Genomic DNA, 13,483 nt, shown 5'->3' on the forward strand with positions numbered 1-13,483 from the left:
TCTCTTGATTCCAGGGAGTAGTGGTAAGAATGTAAAAGTATTAGGGTATATGGATGATGTGGTGGTGGTGGGTGATAGTATGGCTGTAATGAATCGAGCAAGGTTGCTATTAGATTTCTTTTGTGGGGCATCTGGATTCAGGGTGAATTGGGGAAAAAGTGCAGTTTTAAGTGTTTTGGGGATGCAAGTGTTACGATGGATGGAGTGATATGTGAGGAAGGTGCGATTAAGGTTTTGGGTATATGGTTTAATAATGATTTGAAAGGGAATGAGAGTTGGGATGAATGTGGAAAGCGGATGGAACAGAAATTAAATTTTTGGAGGCTGAGGGACCTGACATTGTCAGGTAAAGTCCTCATTGAAAAATCAGTTATTCTTCCTATGTTACTTTTTGTATCAGTGGTTTTTCCGGCTCTTTATAAGGGGTTTAGGAGGATTGAGAAGTTAATTTTTACTTTTTATTGGGGGAGTAAAATGGAGAAACTAAAAAGGGAATATTTGTGTAGACACATCCGGAAGGGGATGTGGACACTGGGCCCCCAGAGATCTCGTTATCTGCTGTAATGGCATTTGGGGGCCGGGATCTTGCTGCCTCTGAAGACTCAGAGGCTCTGCCTTGTGCGCAACCTCCCCCTACAAGACGACCTTCCAAAGGTCAAACAGGGGCGGCGGAGCCCCTCAGAGACCCACCAGATGAGGATTTACATGGCCAGCCAATGGAGACCCAGCAGGTTCTGCCAGAACCCCCCGAGCTATGTGACTCTAGCGTTGGGTCTTTCTAAAAGTGGTCATCTTTCTTCCTCCTTGGATACGCTGCTGACGGTATCATCGGATGAAGAGGGAGGCGAAAGCCCAGTGGTCCAATCAGGTTTGTCGGACAGGTTGCTCTAGAAAATTTAAAAAACTTCCTACATTTCTAATGATGGCTGAACTCAAAGGCATTTCCTTCAATGTGAGAGGCATAAAATCTAAAACAAGGAGAATTGCTCTTTTAAACTTTCTTACGTGTTTTACTGCAGCTGTTTTATTTCTGCAGGAATGTAATATCCCACATGAAATCTCATACAAAAAATATAAGGATGAGTGGATGTGTGGGCCATCTGTGTGGTCGGGATCTAATGCAACGGGATCAGCAGGTGTCGCCATACTTTTTAAAGGGAAAGTTTTAATAGATTTTATTCAAGAAATTTTACCAGGTCGTATTTTATTAAAGCTTTTATTAATGGTATTAAATGGCAGTTTTTAAACGTTTATGGGTCTCCAGGAAAAAATGAAAGAGCCGAAATGCTTGATCTTTTACCATTATTTATTAATAACACTGAACCTTTTATCTTAGCAGGCGATTTTAATTGTATCTTTAAAGGTGAAAACCGGCGTTCCAGCTCTGTCAGCAGGAACTACGATAAAACCTCAGGTATGCTGCATGATAGAGTGAAAGATGCTAAACTAAGAGATTTTATATATATATATATATATATATATATATATATATATGGTGTAATAGAGGTAGCCCGGAGGAAGCCGGCTTCACCTGGAGCAATTCTAATTGCAGCTCTAGAATTGATTTTATTTTTGGTTCAGGTAAAACAATACCTTCAAAATGTGAAGTTTTAACTAATTTATTTTCAGACCATAAACTTTTATCTTTTAGCGTAAAAGTAAATGAAAACAAAAAATGTGGTAAGAAAAGCTGGAAAATGAAAGTGTCCCTTTTAACTTACAAGCAGATTTTATTGAGTTTTATAGGAAATGTAAAAAAGAAAGAAATCCAAATATTTCTATAAGTGTATGGTGGGACAGAATGAAAGTAAAAATAAGGAATTTTTTTATTAAAAAGGGTCTTTTTAAAGCCAAAGAAAAATATGAAGAATATAGAATTTTAAATACCCGCCTACAAATGTTATTTAAACTTAGAGATAATGGGATAGACGTACAACATGATATTTCAACCCTAAAAGAAGAGATTTCAAAATGGCTAGAACAAAAAGGGAAAGAGATAATTTTCCGTTCTAGAATACAGCACATAGAAGAAAATGAAAAATGTTCCAGATATTTTTTTTAGGAAAAATAAAAATGAAAAATTTATAATTGACCATATAGATGGAGAGAGTAATATAAAACAGATGCTGGGAAAAGTTGAGGATTTTTTTATTACTCTTTTTAATGGAAAAATTATAGATGAAAAACTAATGGAAGACTCTCTGCAGGAAATAACAGCTGTTTTAGATCCCGCATCGCAAGAGTTTTTATCCCACCCATTAACTGAACAAGAGATTTTAAAAACCATAAAAAGTTTTAAAAATGGCAAAGTCCCCGGTTCTATTGGCAACCCAAAAGAATTTTGTGTTTTTATGATATTTTAAATGATGACTTGTTTTATTTGATTACTGAGGTTATTACTAATAAGGTTTTATTAAATTCCTGGAAGAAAGGTGAAGTCTCCCTCTTGTATAAAAAAGGCGATAAATCAAAACTAGAAAACTGCAGACAGATAACACTCCTAAATTGTGATTATAAAATAATGGCTAAAATCTGTGCAAATCGTCTAAAAGGAGTCATTAGCAATATTATTCATTCTAATCAAGTGTATGGGATGCCGGGGCGTAGTATATGGGATAATCTGAATTTAGTGAAAGACTGTATTGAGGATGTGAAAGATCGAAAGGGGAAAATGGCGATTTTATCTATCGACTTTGAAAAAGCATTTGATCGTGTCTCACATTTTTATCTTTTTAAAGTTTTAGAAAAAATGGGCATACCGGAAGGTTTTTTATTTTCTCTTTAAGCGTTTTGCAAAGATTGTACAAGTACGATTTTTGTTTGGATGGTATAAAGTTAATTTATCTGCTCCCTATGCTTTTAACTTGCCAGCGCATTATATGATTTTAAGGAAAATAGTGTGATTTTAATTTAGGGAATAAGAAAATAGAAGAATTAAGAAAGAGTAAAAAACTAATTAAAGAGATACGAAAAAGTGAGGAAATATGCAATATTGAAAGGTATGATGATGAAGAATGTACGTCTATCTGGAAAATGATTAATGGTTTTAATCTTTTTAATACACAGAGACATCTGGCTTGGAGCTGCGTGCACAGCTGCCTTCCTTGCCGGGCATTCCAATACAGGAGAGGATTTGTGAGGTCTGCCATCTGCCCAAGAGCCGGATGCCAGTACGAGCAAACTGTGGAACATCTATTATGGACATGTAAATTTGCAAAAGATCTCTGGAGAAGACTGCTCCCCCTGCTGGAAAGGTTGGCAGACCTCAAGGACTATAACTATAAAATGGTGCTATATGGACTTATGGAATGCCCCACTATGAACCAACAAACAATGGCTTGGAAGACCGTCAACTGCGCCAAGTCAGCTCTCTGGAAAGCACGAAATATTGCTGTTTTTAATCAAGACATTTTATCAGAGGACAATATATTAGAACTCTGCCTATGTGAAATGTACACTTACTATTTAATTGATAAAAAGCAAAATGTACATATATCCAAAAAATGGCTTGTCGACCAATGGAACCTAGTAACTTGATGTAATCTCTTTTTTAAATTGTTTGAGTTTCATTGGTTTATCTGAATTATATTTGTTTTAATTTTTGTAATCTGTTAAAATTTTAATAAACGGTTTTATTCCTTTGCTGGGGATAGCCAAATTAAAAAAAAATCTGTTCTTATCAGTTTAATATCTGATACGTCCCCTATCTGGGGACCATATATTAAATGGATTTTTAGAACAGGGAGATGGAAAAAGAGCTTGCTCAATCCCCTCCTGTATCATCCCATTATTTGCAGTACCTCTGGGAATGGTGCACTCACTCTCTTAAGCGGATTCCAAAGAGATTGAATTGAAATGCTCTCAAGTAGTGATTTCAAAGCACTATTTGAATGCTCTTATCAAATGTAGTTGCTCTGCAATTTGTTTTTCTTGGTCCAAGTTGCACATTTCCAATTCCTTTGCCTTGATTTAACTTGACCAACTCTGCTACAGCAAGTGTTATTCACCTCTATATGGAAGGCATTGCACTGTATTCAATCTGTCATTTAAATAACAATCTATCTTGGCCTTTGCTGCTTGGTTGTTACAGGTGTGATAAGCTGCAGTAATGTGTTTGGCTTTGGATAGCTACATTTCTGCACACCCACCTGCTACAAGGCCTGCAGCCCTTGCCCTCAGTACTTCCAGAAAAAATTCAAGTATCACATGTGTAGTTAAGTTATTCAATTCCTACCACATCCCTCATGCAATGATGTGTCATTTTTGAAACATTGTCCCCCTCTTGTGGCCTGCCAACTTTTCAATTTTGAAATTAACTGTTACATTTTGAATTAATTCATATATGAATTTAATGGGAAAGAAACAATTTATCTGGCATGTTATTTTGAATGTTCGGCCTACGTCCACCTGTCTGACAGACAGTATTCTAGTGGCTTGTAGCAACTAGGTGCGCTGCTTGCCTGCAGTAAATAGGATGTGTTCCATCCATGGAACACTATGATAGGATGTGTTCCATTCATAGAACACTATGATAGGATGTGTTCTATTCCTGGAACACTTTGACAAGTCACAATGGATCACAGGATCAATGGGACCACGTGTCACAATGTGCAGCCCAGAGTCTAAACCAGCTGCGCAGTAGTAGTCAGCTTCAGTCTGCTGAGGGAGCCTCAGCAGACAGGTGGGGGGTATGCTGCTCGCTCGTTGGTTACAATATCCAGCACCAGGAGAGTTGAAGCAAGACATTTCTTTTAGGGAAGGTAGAGGGGTGTAAGAGCAGTGTTCCTCTGGCCTCTTCCCTAGTATTGAAGCGCGTTTGAACGAGAGGGGGGCGTGGCTTCAAATGGGTTGGCCTATGCAAATTAAAATTTCATGTAGTCCAGGGAAAAGAAAAAAGCAGCTTAACTGTGCTTTTGTTATGCACCCAGACTTGGTTCACATGTATTCTGGAGAGTAGGCTATGGCTCGTTCTCTCTACAACTGGTGTCTTACTTAGGCCATGTGGCATTGCAAGCGGCAAACAATTTCTGGCTATTGCTTCTCGGCCTTTTGGCTAATATCTGGTTGGGGGAACTTGGCTAGTTCTTTGCTGAGGGGTGTCTCTGGGGTCCTTCTTTGTGGGGACCCTGAGTAAAACAGTTGGTGACTGTTCGGAGTGCAGCGGACCGGTGCTATAATGGCGTGGCATGAAGGATACTATACGGTTCCAAGTGAAGCTGGATTTTCTGAAGGAAGTGTCATTGAAAGTTTTCATGGAGGAAATTCTTTTTAACCCCTTAACTGCCAGGGGTATTTTTGATTTTACATTTTCATTTTTCCCTCCCCTTCTTTCCAGAGCCATAACTTTTTTATTTTTCTGTTTATATGGCCACGTGAGGCCTTATTTTTTGCGGGACAAGTTGTACTTTTAAATGACATCATTGGTTTTACCATATGGCGTACTCGAAAATGGGAAAAAAATTCCAAGTGCGGTGAAATTGCAAAAAAGTGCAATCGCACACTTGTTTTTTGCTTGGCTTTTTTGTTAGGTTCACTAGATGCTAAATCTGACCTGCCATTATGATTCTCCAGGTCATTACGAGTTCACAGACACCAAACATGTCTATGTCCTCTTTTATCTAAGTGGTGAAAAAAAATTCCAAAGTTTGCAAAAAAAAAAAAAAAAAAAATTGCGCAATTTTCCGAGACCCGTAGCGTCTCCATTTTGCATGATCTGGGGTCGGGTGAGGGCTTATTTTTTCTGTGCCGGACTGACGTTTTTAATGATATCACGTTTGTGCAGATACGTTCTTTTGATCGCCCGTTATTGCATTTTAATGCAATGTCTTGGTGACCAAAAAAACGTAATTCTGGCATTTTGAATTTTTCTCTCGCTAAGCCGTTTAGCGATCGGGTTAATGCTTTTTTTTATTGATAGATCGGGCGATTCTGAACGTGGCGATACCTAATATGTGTATGTGGGATTTTTTTTTTACTGTTTTATTTTGATTGGGGCGAAAGGGGGGTGATTTGAACTTAGATTTTTTTAATTTTTTTATTTTTAAACATTTTTTTTTTCTTTTGGCATGCTTCAATAGCCTCCATAGGAGGCTAGAAGCTTGCGCAACCCGATCGGCTCTGCTACATATGGTTGATGAGCAGATCGCCCATATGTAGCAGATTTACTGCTGTGCTTTCAGTGCCGACCACCGGGTGGCGCTGAAAGCCATATGCCTGGAACAACCAAAGAGGTCTCATAGAGACCTCTGGTTGTCCAGGCAACATGACGCCGACCCCCGATCACGTGACGGGGGTCAGCGATGAGGTCATTTCCGCCCCGGCGGCCGGAAAAGCTATTTAAATGCCCGCTGTCAGCTTTGACAGCGGCATTTAACTAGTTACTAGGCGCGGGCGGACAGCGATTCTGCTCGCGCCTATTGCGGGCACATGTCAGCTGTTCATAACAGCTGACATGTCCCGGCTTTGATGCGGGCTCAGCGCCGGAGCCCTCATCAAAGCAGGGGATATGTCTAATGACGGACTGTGTCCGTCATTGGACATTAAGGGGTGTTGGAACTCACCGTGGAAGATGTGGATGTACTTCACGACTTTCCAAACCAAGGTACTTATGACTTAACCCTTTATGGCTATAATGCATGTATGAATGCAGTGGATCGGTGGATAAGGAGTACTAACCCTTTCCTGGAGAAGATTAGAGTGTCAGCTTTGTTTAAGGATGTAAGAAGGATGCTGGTGGTTCATATGTACAATCCAAGGGTTAAAGATGAAGTCATAACAACGTACTTGAATCGTTTTTGTGAGCAGATTCATGGTGGCGAAAATCTTAAGAATTCTTGGGGGATGAGGAATGGTAAACGGAGATATTTTGTCATCTTTAAACAAGAAGAGGGAAGTTTGCACGGTTTCAAGTGCTCCCCAGCCACCTTTTCAATTGGTGGGGAGAGAGGGTTTTGCTATTTTGAAGGACAGCTGCAGTATTGCTGCAAATGCTGGCAATACGGACATGTGAAGGAGGAATGTGGTAAGGGTAAGGTCTGCAGAATCTGTGGCAGGCCTGAACACCCTGTCAACAGGGTATGTGACTTATGTGGTTTTGCTGGACATATGGCGAGAAACTGCCGCATCAAAGATGGACGTCAGATTTTTTCACAGGTGGTGAAAACGGGCGAAGAGAGGAAGAAGGTGGTGACTGGAAGTATTGTACCTGCTGGGGAATCACTGGCTGATGTTGGAAAGGCGGGAGTCCTCCAGCGGGTCACTGACTGGGGGGAAGACAATATGGATACTGCTCCAGCAAAGGAGAAGGTGCAGGGCCCCCTACAGGAGCCATCGGGTGGGATGGAGGAGGCTGGAGCTGTTTTTCTGAATGTAAGCGCTCTAGACGATATGATAAGTGAAATAGAGAATGTGGCTGGTGAGTTGGATTCTGAGGTGGTGAGCCCTATAAGTGTGTTTTCAGATGATGACTTAACACCAGCTCAGAGGCAGGTGACAAGCTCATATATGGTGGCTGCACCAGGGGGCTCAGACTCTAAGCGCTTATGTTTGGAGACTGGGAACCGGTTCAGTGTACTGTCTGGTGATAGTGAGCAGGAGCTTTTAGGGAGTGCTAGGGATGATGGGTCCCAGGGCTCGCCTGCATTAGAATATTTGGAGAGCGATCAGGTGGACAGTTTTATGAAAGTTAGTTGTTACAAGTAATGGTCTTCATAATGGCTATGATGGATTGGAGATTTGTATTTATCCTTTTCCTTTCTATCATGAGTTTAACTGTTGCATCTCTTAATGTTAGAAGTATAGGTTCGGCAAGTAGAAGAATGAAGGTTTTTAATTTTTTGCAAGAAATCCATGGTGATATTTTTTGCCTTCAGGAATGTGCTTTGAGGAGCACACCTGATGAGAATGAATGGAGTCATGGTAAGTGTTTTTGGTCTCCTGCTTGTAGCAATAAAAATGAAGGAGTGGGTTTTTTACTAAAAAATAGCAGTATTAGTGTGAATGATTTTCAGGCTATTGTACCTGGGTGGTTCATTATTTTAGAGATCAATTTTTTTAGGGAAGAGGAGTTGGATATTTAATGTGTATGCTCCAGCAGAGAAACAAGCCCGTGTAAGTTTTATGGAAACCTTAAAGTTATATATGCCAGGACGCATTTTTACTATAGTAGCAGGTGATTTTAATTGTATACGCAATATTGTGGATCGTGAAAGTGGGGGGGAGGTTAAACTGGATGTCACGTCTAAGGTTTTAAATAATATTATACAAGACGTGCATTACCAGGATGCGGGGCTGTTGGTGGATGCTAAGAACAAATTTACATATGTGGCTGAGAGTGGTCTTTGTAAGTCCAGGATTGATTTTTAGTATCTGAAGGGGTTAAGTTTAACAGATGCTGCCATTTGATAAATGTATTTTCTAACCATAGATTGGTGTGCGCTGAAGTATGTGTCTCAGAGTCTATTGCCTTTGGCAGGGGAATGTGGAAATTGAATACTAATTTGCTGCAAGAAGAATCTGTGCTGCAAGATTTTAAAGCTTTTTTAGTTCCTGTGTGAACAGGCAGGAAGACTTTAGTAATGTAGTGATGTGGTGGGATTGGGTTAAAGAAATAGTGGCATGGTTTTTTAGGACGGTGGGGTGTCAGAGGGCTGTGCAAAAAAGGGAAAGAGATGCATTATTGGATTGGAAACGTTGAATAAATTCAGAAGTGTGGGAGTAGATGTAGAGGAGGATTTCAGTAAAGTGAAGATGGAAATTAAGAAGGGACTGGAGGAACGTGGGAAAAGGATTTTGTATCAGTCTAAAGTGCTGCATTTAGAGAACAATGCTTAAAGTATTTTTTTTAGAAAAATTTTAATGCGAAAGGGGTTTTTACTTCAGTCTTGGCCTCTGATGGGGAGAAAGTTGGGGAGGAGATGGTTAGTGAAATTAGTAGGTTTTATGGGGATTTGTTTGGGACAGATAGAGCAGCGACGGATAAGGAAATTAAAGAGTATGTGAATGCTTTAAAAAATATTCCTAAGGAGGAGGTTGGGGTTTTGGAAATGGATGTTACGGAGGAAGAGGTGAAGCAGGTGGTGGATAGAGTTGAGCGAAACGGGTCGAAAAAATTCAAACGTTGCCGACTTTCGCCAAAGTCGGGTTTCATGAAACGAAACCCGACCTTAGCGTGAGGTCGGCCACGAGGTCGGCGACTTACGCACCAAAGTCGTGTTTCAAAAGATGCTTTAGCGCCCTTTTTCAGCCAATCAGGAAGAACGGACACTGTGGGCAACGTGATGACATAGGCAGCGGTCACCACCATCTTGGAAAAGGGCATGCAAGTGATTGGCTTGCTTTGTGTGGCGTCACAGGGGGTATTAAAAGGGCGGGGACGCCGACCGCCATGTTACTCATGCTTATCTCAGAATAGGGAGAGCTGCTGCAGCTGCTGATTCTGTAGGGAGAGCGTTAAGAAGGCAAAAAGAAAAAATAAACTTTCTGCTGCTAGCGCTTTTCACTGTAGTTACTGTGCAGTGAAAGGTGAAGATTTTTGCTTTAGTGCAGCAGCGCTGGTGGTGATTAGCCTGCCTTTTAAGGCTAGTTGCATTGCTGTGTACACACTGGTGTTCTAACTGCTTTTTTAAAAGCAATCCAAATTGTATTGTTTTGTCCTGGTGTGATAGTGAGCGTTCATTTCTTCACTGACCGTACAGCGGTGTACGCTCCTCACACAGTACCGTGTAACGGCTGTTATCACGGCCAAATTGAAGCTATCTACATGTGTGACTCTGTAAGGAAAAGTCGAGGAGTTTGTCCGTTCTCACAGACCTACACCTTATAGTTTTGTCCATTTTTCAAACAGTTTAGTATATTTGCTGTTTGATTACATTCAAAACTAGAGAGACAGCGTGTCAATCCGTATACAAAAACACGGAGCTTGACAATTTTACATACACCATATAGCGGTGTACGTGCATGCTCCTCTCTCAGTACCGTGTACCGGCTGTTATCACGGCGAAATTGAAGCTATCTACATGTGTGACTCTGTAAGGAAAAGTCGAGGAGTTTGTCCATTCCTACAGACCTACACTCTATGGAGATTCCAATTCTGCCCAATTCTATACACACCTTGTAGTTTGTCAAACACTAGGCAATTTCTGCCGGTCACATTGCGGTGTTATAGACACAGGGCCTGACAGAATCCAACTGTGTCCTGAAGTGTAGAGAGATTCCAATTCTCCACAGTCCTCTATCCACATTTCTTACACCATCCAGAATCTGCCAGTCACATTGCGTTGTAAAATTAACAGGGCCTGACAGAATCCAACTGTGTCCTGAAGTCTAGAGATTCCAATTCTCCACAGTTCTATATCCACCTTTATTACACCATCCAGAATCTGCCTGTCACATTGCGGTGTAAAATAAACAGGGCCTGACAGAATCCAACTGTGTCCTGAAGTCTAGAGAGATTCCAATTCTCCACAGTCCTCTATACACCATCTGCCTGCCACATTGTGGTGTAAAATAAACAGGGCCTGACAGAATCCAACTGTGTCCTGAAGTCTAGAGAGATTCCAATTCTCCACAGTCCTCTATACACCTTTCTTACACCATCTAGAAAATGCCTGTCACATTGCGGTGTAAAATAAACAGGGCCTGACAGAATCCAACTGTGTCCTGAAGTCTAGAGAGATTCCAATTCTCCACAGTCCTCTATACACCCTTCTTACACCATCCAGAATCTGCCTGTCACATTGCGGTGTAAAATAAACAGGGCCTGACAGAATCCAACTGTAAATCACTATGAAATGCCAATATAATCATGAATGAAATACCACCAACAATACATAATTCACAAAGTCCACCCTAGGAAATGAAAATAACCGGGCTCCAGACCAATTGGTATTATAAAAAAATATATTTTTATCAAAACATTAAAAATATATATATGAAAAGAGAGATGTACATATCAAAAAAGGGATGTCATTATCCCATGAGGTTTCTCACAACTATCCACCACCAAAGGATTTTATCACTATCAACAAAATTGTGAATAAATGCCGCTTCAAAAATTGGGTCTAATGAACAGCACCTATATATCAGTATGATACGGTAACAAGATTATGAAATGATCATACCCACATATCTCATTACTGTAATAAACTGGAATCGCCCCACATTTGATAACCTAAACTGTAACAAAGCACATATAATCCACTGTCCAAAGACATATATGATCACTGTTAAAATGGCAGTGACATTTTGTATCTGCGGTATACAATACCGCCCAAAAGTCGGCCTTATGTGTATGATGAAAGACTCAAGGTATCATGATGGGAACCAGCCATGTAGCAGTAATCACAGAGCGGTGATCACAATCATATGAATGAAAGCGGCCCTACCATGTGATGGATGCGGAGACCCCGGGCGTCCCTCTGCCCCGACACGCGTTTCGCTTTTGCTTCAACGGGAGGCACAATAAGAGGAGGGAAAATGCCCATTTATATAATGACTTCCCAAGCTGCAACCAATTTCAACACTCATCTATAAATGACGCATGCCCAGTAGCTGCCATGAAGGTTAATAGTAAATATAGCATAAAATAAAAGAAATAACAGGCTGAACCGCTGAATCATAATAATACATGCTTGTTTCCAATATTATAGCGCTATAACAAAAGAGCAAAAACCTATAAGCCTCAAATAACAGCACATAAATGGATTTTAAATCTCTTCTTTTTCTTTTTACATCATAGCGCTACTGTAAAAACTGATATAACACGAGTAAAAAGTGGCTTATACCTGCATCAAAAGAAGATGAAAATTCATATATGATCGACATACTATAACCCATAGAAGTAAAAGGCTGCTCAATAGGGCATGCTTCAAAAATAGATTACACCCCCCACCACAACCTGGTAAAGGCGGCGCATGCGGGAGTTGAACTTGGCTCCCTATCATCAACATGAGAAGTGTTCGTGTGCTCATATGCCGACCGCCACCGATCATCACCAGATGACACAGGTAAACGGAAAGGCATAAAAGAGCATCACACCCAACTGTGTCGTGAAGTCTTGAGAGATTCCAATTCTCCACAGTCCTATATCCACCTTTATTACACCATCCAGAATCTGCCTGTCCCATTGCGGTGTAAAATAAACAGGGCCTGACTAGAGTTGAGTGAAACGGGTTGAAAAAATTCAAAAGTCACCGACTTTTAGCAAAGTCGGGTTTCATGAAACGAAATCCGACCCTAGGATGAGGCCGGCCACGAGGTCGGCGACTTACGCGCCAAAGTCGCGTTTCAAAAGTTTGTTTTGCGCTCTTTTTCAGCCAATTAGGATCCACGGACACTGTGGGCAACGTGATGACATAGGCACGGGTCACCACCATCTTTCAGAAGGGCATGCAAGTGATTGGCTTGCTTTGGTGGGCGTCACAGGGGGTATAAAAGGGCGTGCACGCCGACCGCCATCTTACTTCTGCCGATCTTAGCATAGGGAGAGGTTGCTGCTGATTCTGTAGGGAGAGCGTTAGGCAGGGAAGAAGACAAAAAAACTGCTTCTGCTGCTAGCGATTTGGCCTGCACAACACACCAGTCACTGTGTGTGCAGTGCAAGGGGAGGCTATATAGTGGTGTATCAGTGGTGTTGGTTGTTGGGCTGCCTTCTAAGGCTTCCTGACAGGCTGGCATTGCTGTTTACCCACTGCTCCGCAAACTGCTTTTTTAAAAGCAATCCAATCTCCCTTATCCTCTAGTCACTTTTGTCACAGCTGTGCCATCGAGCCTGTCACATAGCGCTCAGATATTCATTGGGCCTCAAACTGCTTTTTTAAAAGCAATCCCAATTTTTTTTTTTGTCCTGCTGAGAAGAAAAAAAACCTGCTTCTGCTGCTGATAGCAATTTGGCCTGCACAACACACCAGTCACTGTGTGTGCAGTGCAAGGGGAGGCTATATTGTGGTGTATCAGTAGTGTTGGTTGTTGGGCTGCATTTTAAGGCTTCCTGACAGGCTGGCATTGCTGTTTACCCACTGCTCCGCAAACCAATCTCCCTTATCCTCTAGTCACTTTGGTCACAGCTGTGCCATCGAGCCGGTCACATAGCGCTCAGATATTCATTGGGCCTCACACAATCCAAAAGTGTCCAGTGTCCAAAAGTGTGTGCAGAGATTCAAAATCTCCCTTATCCTCTAGTCACTTAGGTCACAGCTGTGCCATCGAGCCTGTCACATAGCGCTCAGATATCAGTGGGCCTCACACAATCCAAAAGTGTCCAGTGCCCAAAAGTGTGTGCAGAGATTCAAAATCTCACTTATCCTCTAGTCACTTAGGTCACAGCTGTGCCATCGAGCCTGTCACATAGCGCTCAGATATCAGTGGGCCTCACACAATCCAAAAGTGTCCAGTGTCCAAAAGTGTGTGCAGAGATTCAAAATCTCACTTATCCTCTAGTCACTTAGGTCACAGCTGTGCCATCGAGCCTGTCACATAGCGCTCA

At 41.4% G+C, this 13,483-nt stretch overlaps 1 long non-coding RNA gene and 1 other non-coding gene across 2 annotated transcripts in view; one reads left to right on the plus strand and one right to left on the minus strand.

Annotated features, from left to right (window-relative positions):
- Nucleotides 1-13,483, minus strand: part of LOC141094920 (uncharacterized) — a 109,500-nt gene that overhangs the window by 28,498 nt on the left and 67,519 nt on the right. The gene's annotated exons all lie outside the window — the stretch shown is intronic.
- Nucleotides 3,635-3,822, plus strand: LOC141094997 (U2 spliceosomal RNA). The gene has a single exon (XR_012233245.1). It is a non-coding gene; the product is annotated as a U2 spliceosomal RNA (small nuclear RNA).

The sequence above is a fragment of the Dendrobates tinctorius genome, unplaced genomic scaffold (genome assembly GCF_039654945.1).
Source record: "Dendrobates tinctorius isolate UK_male_01 unplaced genomic scaffold, ASM3965494v1 ptg000065l, whole genome shotgun sequence".
Taxonomy (NCBI): Eukaryota; Metazoa; Chordata; class Amphibia; order Anura; family Dendrobatidae; genus Dendrobates; species Dendrobates tinctorius.